The sequence below is a fragment of the Pteropus alecto genome, unplaced genomic scaffold (genome assembly GCF_000325575.1).
Source record: "Pteropus alecto unplaced genomic scaffold, ASM32557v1 scaffold196, whole genome shotgun sequence".
NCBI lineage: Eukaryota > Metazoa > Chordata > Mammalia > Chiroptera > Pteropodidae > Pteropus > Pteropus alecto.
Window position 1 is genome coordinate 5811549 of NW_006439717.1, and position 11351 is coordinate 5822899.

At 39.7% G+C, this 11351-nt stretch overlaps 1 long non-coding RNA gene across 1 annotated transcript in view; it reads right to left on the reverse strand.

Annotated features, from left to right (window-relative positions):
* LOC112483844 overlaps positions 1-9788 on the reverse strand; it is a 161260-nt gene extending 151472 nt beyond the window's left edge. Inside the window, exon 1 of the long non-coding RNA XR_003047806.1 lies at positions 9464-9788. This is a non-coding gene — a long non-coding RNA (uncharacterized LOC112483844). The remainder of the gene's footprint in view (positions 1-9463) is intronic.
* Positions 9789-11351: the final 1563 nt, after the last annotated feature.

Here is an 11351-nt window from a genome sequence, read left to right on the forward strand (position 1 = left end):
CTGATCATCTCACATGGTACTACTTTGTCCACCAGGTAAATATAAAATGGACACTCAGAACTTCTAAGCTCAAATATTAAAGTTTCAATCTCTCAGAGAGACAGAATCTTCCTCAAAATCTCACAAAAAAAAAAGAGTTCTAATTGGCCCAGTAGCAGACCTTGATTTAATTAGAGGTGGCTGAGGAGGGACGGGTCATACTTCCATAGAGCTGCTGGATCCATTCAGAAGGGGTGAGTGAGTGGTGATGTGTTGGGCAGACACAAGGAAGTAACTACCTGGTGACTGAACCAGGAAGACTAACCAGAAAATGGGGCAAGGGTGACAGGAAAGAGACATCGACATTATTTTAACCATCAGAAAAACCGTACTTGTGACACACAGGGCTTAAATAAGAGTAAACCATATGGAATCCCAATATAACAAAACGATTGAATGTGTAACTTGGGTGACCTATGAGGAAGCACTTCTCATCTCTTCTAGTAGTTTACAAAGAGCTAGTCTTCTTAAACTATCTGATAGCTTTCTTATTAAACTTTGTGTGAGAGTTGGGGTCAGTGAGGAGCGGTGTGGGAAAACAGGGATATAGCCTGAGAAGAAAACATCTGAGGTGGAGAAAGCAGCTCCATTCTGTTGTACTCTGGAGACCAAAGGAGGGGGAACTTCTTCAGCCATCAAAAAGCCTGTGTCATCAGCAGTCAGCTCCACCTCAGTGTGCTTCTTTGGCTGTGATCCCTTCAGCCTAAAGCAAAGAACAGTTGGAAACCAGGCTCTCAGTAAAGACAGCTCCCACCACTTAACATCTCCCAGACCCAGAATCCAGCGCCCTGGGTGTTGTAAGTTCCTGCATGTCTGTTATATATCACCGCAGCAACAATGTCTCCTAAATATAAACGGGATGTTGATAAAATGAAGTATCTTTGCAAAGGTGAAGGATGCAAAATATACAACACAAGGCTGTCGCCTCACATTAATATTAAGTAAGGGACCATCGAAGGCTTAAACCCAAAGGCTGGAACCCAGTTGTGAAAAAAGGTAGGGCCTTTTAGAGTAGGCCTCTTTTTCATTTAAGGTATGAATGGCCTTAGACTGTCTCCAGGGACCAACACAAAATCTAAAAATGTACATTTAATGTCTATTAAGCACAATTCTATCCTAGAATGCTAGCACCTAAAATTAGAGCAGTTGAACAAGAAGTCAGCCACCAGCAAACAGAATTAAGAGCTTAGCTTTAGGTAGGTCTGCCAGATCGCCCATGTAAACTGCAGCCCACTCCCAGGATTCAGGAACGTTGATGTGTCATCTTCTTTCCATCTGTCTCAGCACAGTAATCATCCTCCATGAGAAAGAAGGCAGTAGCAACAGAACCTTCTTCCCTCTGCTTACTTTTTCTTCTCTTAGAAGCTTCAATCGTACAAGTGTTATTTGAGAGAACCGCAGAAGAAGAAAGAGGAATTGATTAAAACAGGGCAAGCAAGAGCCCATTTAAAATAAAAGAATGATGTTGCTGACTTTCATTCGAAAACAAAAGTCCAGAAATGATATTACCAGTTAACTGCATAATGAAAAGCATGTTTTAGAGTTTGTAAATTCCCTGTGAAGGAAGATAAACTTTACAGACTTACTTGACTTCTTACCAGAGAGTTTTCCAAGGACCCTAGGGTCATTTATCTCCAAAGTAAGTACTGGCTGAAGAGCTTCATTAAAAACCTACAATGTTTTAGCTTCTGTCACCCTCATCCTTCTGAGGAATATCAGTGTTACTAAAATCCAAATGAGCTCTTTATCTGACAAACCTCACTCCTTCTATCAGTCAGTCAGTCATTCATTAATTTATCAAATATCTTTTTTTCTCTGTACCTACTATGTCCCAGGCACTGTACCAGATGCTGGGGCTGAGTAATGACTAAGACATAGATGCTATATTTAGGGGCTTTTAGTGAGTGGAGGAAAAACATTGATAGAAACAATATGCAAAATTTCTACCCTGAATCCCCTTGAAACTTGCAATCATGCCTGAAAGTCCTGACCGTATGCGAGCAGTGTGCAGCACAATTTTTACCACTCTTCACAATCGAATGGTTGCAATGTTGGAAAAAATGACATTTTCTGATCTCAAAAGTACCAGATATCAAGATAAAGTATTATCCAACATATCAGGAAAATCTAGTGGAAAATAAGTAGATAAATTACAGTCTTCAAAGAGAAGAACTAGGCTATGGAAGCACCAAAAAATGAAACAAAACTTCTTCAAACGAAACGCATAAGATAGGAAGAGTTAGCAATTATCCAAACAATTTGATACATGTAGATAACCTTTTTGCATAAGCAAAAGGAGATAATTTGGCAATGACCTGGTAATATGGCTATGTACATAACTGACTTTTTTATTCAACAAAAGTCTTTAAGATGCCAGACTTGGTGATAATCATTGAAAAGACATAGTCCTCCCTCAGAGAGCATACATTCTAGCTTGAAAGACAGACAATAAATCGGAATGTAAGATTAAGAGATAATGAAAGTTGTGACAGGTGCCAGGAGGGAAACACAGAAAGATATGACAGGCAGCTGCTCCTCTCTAGAGCAGCAATGCTTTGATAGAGCTCTGAAGTGAGACTGAAAATTTTAACTTCCAGAGCTACATGTTTCATTTGAGTTTCTACGTGGATTAAATGAATAATTATAGTATAAAGGGGGACGAATGCATTTTGGAACTGGATACACGAAATCTGGATTTGGCCACAGTAGGCATGTTACTTCTCATTTCTGGACCCCTGCTTCCTCCTCTGCAATCATCCACCCAACTGGGCCATTGATGGAAATGAGGGAGGAAAATATAATAATAGAATGTTCATGTACATTCAGATATGTGTTTTTATATTAAGCCATTCATACTACCCACAAAAACCGAGAACATAGGTACCATTATTATCTCATTTTACGGATAAGAAAACTGAGCATCCATAAGGTAGAAATGGGGTTTAAATGAGGGCAGTGTGACCTCAGATCCCATGCTTTTCAAATACTATGTCATGCTGCCCCTGATATTAGTATATGCCAAATAGTCAGGGCTCGCTTAATCTTCTTCCCTTCACTTTGACAAAACAGTTTTAGAAAACAGAAATCCTTTTACAAAGTCATCCTAGGAAAATAATAGATGAGCACAGAGAGTTAACTAAAGAATGATCATCACTACTAAAGGACGTTGAATTAAAAAAAAGTTAATGCTAATATCCAACAAATGTATCATATAGCCACAAAATAATGGTTGTACAATAATATTAAATGACATGCAGAAATGTTCATTATCTATTAATTGAAAAGCACGTATCACTTCTCCATTGCGATCAATTTTTTGTAATATATGCATGCCCGGGGGTGGGGGGGGAAGAGCAGAGAATACATTTCTTTGCACTTTTCTATACTTTTCAAAATTTAATAATGAACATGTTCTTTCAGTACAAGAGAAATGATAGAAATGAAAGTTATCAAAACACTACTTTTTAAATGGCCCATTTACCTTTGTTTATTCTTATATTTTTCCTGTGGAATAATACTTCTAAAGCATTCCAACCATACATTGCATTCTCAGAAGTGTAATGATCAGGGGAGGACAAATATAGACTCTATTCAGGCATTTGCATTGTTTCCAGTTTGGTGCAAAAAGATGCCTCCTACAAGAAGCCCCTCTCACCAAGTTTACTGCTTTCCTCACAAGGTTTTTACCCATCTCTCAACTCTCGGAGGCAACAAAAGGGCCAGGCAGAAAGTATTTCTCTGATGGAGAGGTGAGGCCCCTGATTCCTCGCTACTTAAAACAATGAAAATGCTGATCTTTAATGTGGAATAGAGCTGAGCAATAGGTTGCTGGAATGAGACATGTTAATTTAATGGCCATCCTGCCAAGGTAAGGAAATCAGACTTCATTTTATTTGAATTTAACTGGAAATCTCATCAGCATTCTTCTGCTACAACTACAAATGATACCTTTATGGTTAGAGAGCCCTATAGTGCACTAACCTATAAAACAGATAAATTAAAAGAAGCATTTCTGCATCACAAAAAAAAAAAAAAAAGACACTTTGCATTACAAAAGATTCACCTCAGAGCTTTTTTAATATGTGGACCCCTGTGAACAGCTGTTTATTTCTTTACAGGTCATTAACCATTGGACTGAAAGATGAGTTGAGGCCAAGGTGGGCTCCAGAGTCAGTGCCACTACAAACTAGAGATCGATGAACAGAGAAACCGAGCTTTCGGATGCAGACCCCCCACCCCCTTTTTTTCCTGCCCTGTGTCTGGGAAGAAACTGCTGGGGAGCCAAGAAAAGACAGGCAGATTATCAAGACAGTAATTCTAGTGTACTTCTGAGAAAGCTACAATGGGTTTACGTGTTGCGGGGGAGGAGGAACGGAAGAGAAGGAGGAGCAGGGAAGGGGGGGGCTCCGGCAGACCTCAGTGGGAGGCCTGTCCCTTAGACTAGACGAGGTGGCTGGGGCTTTGTTGCTCCCCGCAGGAGCGCAGCGGGAGGAACTGTGAATTACAGATCTCTGTCAATGCTGTCTCTGCTGTTGCAGCTTTGGGACCAGGGCTTTTGTTTTGCAGATCCAGAACGCTCCCTAAAACGTGTCTTCGCTGAAAGGGCCTTAAGGAAGACCTGTCCTGGGAGATGGTTAAGCTCCACTATAACGGGACCTGATTTTGGGAGAAATCTTTACCTCCATTAACTGGATAGACTCCAAGACTATTGAAAACAAAAAGAAAATATGCTCAGTTTTTCTCTTTACTCCCTCAGAATTCGATGTCAACAGTTTCCTCCTCAACAGACTGCAGGCCTGGACCTCACAGTCTATTATCCCCCTGAAAAGCCGTCTGGTTTTAGGTTTAACCGCTCAAGCGTTGCTTTCTGTTTCGCTTAATGAAAAATGTAATTTTTCTGGCAATCATTGATCTGGTGTCAGTTCTTCATTCTAGGGGCAATGATTTATGGCTACATTGCATGATGTGCATTGATCCAAGGCTTTTAATACTCCTTTACAGTATTTATTTTCTGCTAGTCTAAGAACCAGAACCACAGGATTCACTTTCTGACAATCACTGCATTATTTTCAGAGTCCCATACAGGAGTCAACCATAACTCTCCTTGATTTTAACTTGTGCCGAGACTGTTTGGTACCAGCCTCAAGGCCAAGGTGCCCACTTTAGCGAACAGAAGATAAAGATCCTTTTTATGCTGATTCCAAGGCACCATGTTAACATTTCAGGAGTGGCTTCCCAAAGCTGTCGAACCTGTTGACCAATTACTGCCTAGAAGAACAGCTGAATAGCAATTATGTCCAACCAAACCCAGATCCTTTGTCAGATGTACTGTCACATATGAATAGATAACACTATGAACAATTTTATCCAAAAGATTTCCCCATTCTGTTATACAGGGCTTCATTTGAGAGCTGAAATATCTTAGAATCCAGTTGTGTATTAAAAATTAAACATGATTCAGGAGTTAAATTAAGATTCCTGTAGGGAATAAATAAATGGGGTTTGGGGTAACTACTTCCTTCAAAATACTCTGCTTGTTTAATGGGGCAGAATTGGAGGAATTCCACTAAATATTTCTTTAAGTTTTTAAAAAGATGACGAGCTCAGAAATAAGAAAATCCTCTACACTGTCCATAGATTTTACTGAGTTTATTGTCCATTATTTTACTCAGAGTCTTTGTGTAGGTATCTTTTTGACAAATTTCTTTAAGAGCTTAAGATTCATCCCTACCAAAAAAAAAAAAAAAAAGACTTTTTTTGGTGATAAACCTTGATCCTTGAAGGCTTTGCAAATTGTTGTATTTCTTACCTTATTTTGGCAGCTAGAAAATATAGTGCCTAGCAAGGAAGACTGGATGCCAGGAGAAGGGGCGAGGAGAAAACTTTTTGTTGTATACATGTTTTAACTTTTGAATTTTGAAAGCTATGCATGTATCACCTATCCAAAAATTAATAAAATTTAAATAAGACGGCACTATGGCAACTTAGAAGACTGTTCTTTATTCTGTCATTATCACCGTCCCAGTTTTTGATGAGAATCAAAGGTTGTTTTGTTTTGCTTTGTTTATTTTTATTACACCCTTATTTAGCGAAATGAAAAGTTAGAGACCCTGCTTCATTCCTCTTCACTCTGAACAACTTGACTTTTATCTTCTAATCTAGGTTTAAGATTTTGACTCGTATTGAATTAGTCCCTTTTATTACCAATTGCCTTGCGGTCTCATTGGAATTAGGCGCTAGATATAAATACACAAATACAAACACACCACATACTTACGCAAAGTCACACACTCCAGTCCTAGTGCTGAAAGATCCCTGGAAAGCCGCTATTCCCATCCCTGACCTGAAGAATGAGGAAGACGGGCTGGGGTAGATTCCTACTACTCACTCTTAATGCTGGACCTGGACCCAGACTCAGGTCTCCATAATTTCTGTCCATCGCCCTTTCCCTTAACATTGAAAATACATTTGAAATCAAAGCTTTGTAAAAGGACAATTGCATACCACTTGAAATAACCTAATAATTGCAAAAGCTGCCTCCAAGAACTAATTTTCATCTTTATAGAAAAATGAAATGAGCCCAGATATATTTTATTCTTTAGCCGTGCTATTTATATTCAGCAACTTGTGTTACTTTGAGGAAAAGTACATTAATGTAGTCAGTTTCTGCTCTGCTGGTTCCTTCCTCCCATCACCAGAAGCTAAAATATACAATCCTTAGCACAGCATCCAGTGTCCTTTGGATTTCTATATTCCAGCCTCGGCTTTCAGCTCTCCTCCACACAACCCCCTGCTTTCCGGCATTCTAAACTACTTCTGGATTCCTAAACATACCATATCCTCTCACGTTGTCATGTGTCTGCACATTCTGCTCCCTCCACCAGGGACATCTCTATTACTCCGAAACCACCCCTCTCCACCATAACTCTTTGGTAAAGACTCAATGTCACTTCCTGGAAAACACTCCCTGGGCCTCACAGATATCATTAGTTGTCCCTTCCTTTGTGCTCCCATTAACACTTTGGAAATACCTCTTTCAGCGTTTATCTCATTGTTTGTGAATATTTATGACATTTGTCTCCCTAACAAAACAGTTAGCTCCAGAGCAGACCAGCTTTCTTTTTCATAATTCTCTCTCGCTTGTCTACCTAGCATTTTGCTTAGCATATGGGTGATTGACAAGTGTTCTCAGAAGGAAAGAGGGAGAGGAGGAGGAAAGGAGGTCATCATTTGGGATGCAGACAGAAGAAAGCCATCCTGCGTGTTCCCCTTTGGATTGTGGTATAAGTAAAGAACTTATGTTTCCCCCATGGCTAGTGGCCCAGAAATAGCTGCTCAGAAAGAACCTTTACAGAAAACCATGCATGGGCCTTGAAAAAGAAAGAGCAGGCACATTCTTTGCTACCTCATTTTCTTCTTTATATATAAGCATATGCCTGGGAGCTACTGCTCAGTGGAACACTCTCTTTGCCCTGCATAAAGGCAGAGAAGCATTCCTATTAGCCTACAGTATCGAGTGACATGCAGAACAACTGACACTATGCTTACACTATAGTCATTATACACAAAACTATGAGAGGAGTGACTTACCAGCCCGTGATGTATGCCACCAGTCCCTAGTCTCTTGAGCTTTACTTAATGACACCAGTTTCTCCAACTGGGAAGGAACAAAATAAAAAAGTCAAATCTGACAGCTGAGTTCTAATCCCCACTGTGCCATGTGCCTATGAGCATAATATATATATATATTTCTTTGTCTTTCTTCTCAGTTTTCTCCTCTATAAAATGAGATTGTTGGACTAACGACCTGCCACAGCTCTTCTAGATCTAAAAATTACGGTTTCGAGTCAGAGCATATTGAAGATGTGGAATTACACATTTGATCAATGTAAGAGTAATCAACCAATATTCATTGCATTCAGATGATGTGCAGGCACAGTACCAAGTACAGGGATATAAAATGAGAGATATAAAGTCTCAGAAATGACCCCTGTTCTCAAAGGGCCAACAATCTAACCAGAGCTTGATAACACACAAAATATGCCAAATATTATGAGTAGATGTGCAAAGTGACAGATGAGGAGGAAATGATAAAAACCTTGATACCACGTAGCCAATATGTTAGCAAACCACACTCCTATCAGAATAGGGAGAGAATGAACCACTGAAAGACTGACAGTAATACAGCTAGCTTCCTCATCTTTATGATGCTGATGCTCGAAATTAGTGAATAATTTATAATTTTCTGCTAGACATTCTAAATCAATTTTAGCATCAAATTTAAAAAGCGAAAAGAAAACGCAGTCCTCCAGTATTAACACTCAAGACTCAGATAAAAATAATGTCAATAATAGTTACAATAACAACGACTTGCCAAGCACTGGTCACCAAGTCTATGGATGGGCATTTGCACTATGAAAAATCAGATGACTTAGATTTATTTTCAGTGACTTTGCTCCCATGGAAAGTGTTTCCCAGACAGACGCATCCACTTCACTCATGGGGAAAAAAATAGTATCAATATATTCCTGCTACAGTTGTGACATGAGCTTCATTTCCTTCGGCTGTGTTTTGAGAATTACCCCTCCTTTCTCTTCCTTTTCCTCCTCACACTTGTCACTCACACACCTCCCTGATTCTTGAAGAGTGAATAGATGAGCAAAGACATAAACATCCTACTGTAGTCACATTTTTCTCAGGTCTTGCTGGCAAGATTGCCTGTCTCTTCTAACCTTTTTAAGAAGATAGTTAAGGAAACTATAGCTACTTACAGGCAATTCTAATTTCAGATTAGAGGAGTTTTCATACCACTTGCAAAGCTGTGCCACCCAGAAGTGTGGACTGGATCTCACCATCTTGAGATCTCACCATACATTTGAGGAAAATGTACTCTTGATTCTTTGAGTTCATTTTTAGCTCCTTATCTCTGAGGTTTGAGGGTGTTTTAGTTTTTCGGGGTTTTTTTTTTTTTTCCTTTTCTCATATTGAATTATTCTGCTTTGGTGGCTGAAATAGTACTTTTCGGCAAGAGTGGGTTGTAACTCTCTAACTCTATAAAAAGGAATAAGTGTGTTGATTTGTGTGACACAATAATTTCCTCTGTCTTCCTATAAAGCTCCTTAAACTTCATTATTTCACAATGTAGAAAGCTAAATCAATTAAAAGAGAAATTCCCTGTCAGATAGCTAATCCTGCAAATTAAAATATTATCATTTGGTTATTGTTTCAGTCTCCCATTTGCCTTTTAACCTAATGGAGTTAGTAAACTAATTTCCTTTATACATTTTGCCTAATCCCATCATGAGTAACACATTATTTTGCTAATGCTTTACGACAGTAATGCAAGGAGAGTGTGCTCTAGTCACACGGTCAGCACACTAACATAAAAGGCTGCTTTCTAGGCCCATCAATGGCTCTCACTCACCAGAAAACCACATCCTGGTGGAGGGTGCTGGCCTGGAAGCCAGTTCTCAAGGGATCAGGAATGCTGCTCTAAGCTGCTCCAACCCTCTTCCAACCATGATTGCATATCTGGATTTTCAGAGTTGGTGAGCAAAAGTCAACAATTTCCTTTTTTTCCTGCTCATAAAATGGCACAGAGCCACTATTTCAGAATTTCCCCCTTGCCATCTTAAACTCCAGAAGAAAATGGACTATAAATCTAGCAATCTGTATGTGAAAGTTTCTTCCTTTTTTGTACTTATAGCCCATAACCACACTATTGAGCATATAATTTTTTTGTATGCTTACTTGAGCTTTGTTTTATTTTAATGACCCACAAATCCTTGACTCAGGGTGGGAGTTGGGGCGTGGGGTGGTAGTATGACTAGCAGTTATGGAATTATTTGAACTCCAATATCTGGGAACTTCTGCTCCAGCCAAAGCATTAGTGAGGGGAAGAGCTAACTCAGACACTCCAGGTCATACTTGGAGATATTTATGGAATGCCATGTGCTATCTATAGGAGATCTTTGAGCCTGGGGCCAAAAGAATAAGCAACGTTCTGAAGCAGTAATTGCTACTTTTTATAAAAAGGAGAGAAAATGTAGTAAAATCTAAGATCTAAATTTGGGAGACAGGATTGATTTTAATCTTCCTTCAGTGATTCAATTACAAGCTCCAAAGTTCCTTTTAGGTGAAAAAAGAGTAAATAAAGCACCAGTTAACCCAAGATATTTCCAGAAAGGTCATTAGAAGCCATCATGTCACTCTCTTAAGCTGTCAAAGTGAATAAATTAGTCTTGGATGTCTCTACACTACATAAAGAGGATCTGAAATAAAATAGGTAGGTTTAATAGCTGTGAGCAAAAATATGTATATATTTTTTCTTCTTTTTCTCTCTTCCTGAAACACAGGTATGGGAAATCAATAGTATCTAGTTTGAAGTATAAGTGAGGAAGCCAGGGTCAGAGTCCCAAAATAAACAGAACACCAATCAATCTATTCTCCACTCCAGCCCCTCCATTTTGGCGATGGAGATCTGGAATTAATCTTGTTCCCCAAAGTTAGGTATCTCTATGTGGCTCTTCCAACCAGCAGCTGTCTTCGTATCACATGCAGACACTAGCTTGGATTTCACCCTGCTATCAGATTTAGCCACTGAGAAGCTGGTCCACACTTGAACCTAAGCTCCTTTGGTTGAATACTAACAATCTGATACTCCCTATTTTGGGGAGGTCAGATCTTGCCCCTAAAACCTAATTGCTGCTTCACCTAGCCCACTGCCACCCCATCTAAGGCTGTCTCTACCTGCCCCTGAGCTCTTCAGACAGTAGGCCACTCTAGCCTTGGCTGGATCACCTTAGGGCCTGGGCTGATTAGCCCTACCTGCCCCCACCTCACTCCCTTCTCCTCACAGCCCTCCATTGAAGTCCCAATGGTCATTTATCATCTATGTATATTAGCACCTACTCTGTTTCAGTCGTTGTGCAAAGGCACTGGAGATACAACAATTATAGGCAGCATTCTGCCCTCAAGGAGCAGACTAGTGGAAGAGCCAGCAAATCAATTACAAAGATTGCTGTGATAAACAGGTGGAACCTGACCCAGGGTCCTCCCTCCACTCACCTTTGAAATGGCCTTTCATTCTCGCATATGTCTTGAGTAGGCTCAGTTTTCACAAGGGATGATCAGTTTGGCTCAGTTGACTGTCAAAATATCTAGTAGTTCCTCTTTTCACAAGCAACATAGAATAGTTTAATATTACCCACAAATAATGATTTCAAGATCACTGCTGGCCAAACTCCCAAAAGCCTGGTGCATATTATTTATGGAGGATGGACTGAAGGACATGCCGATCAGCCAGTCCACAT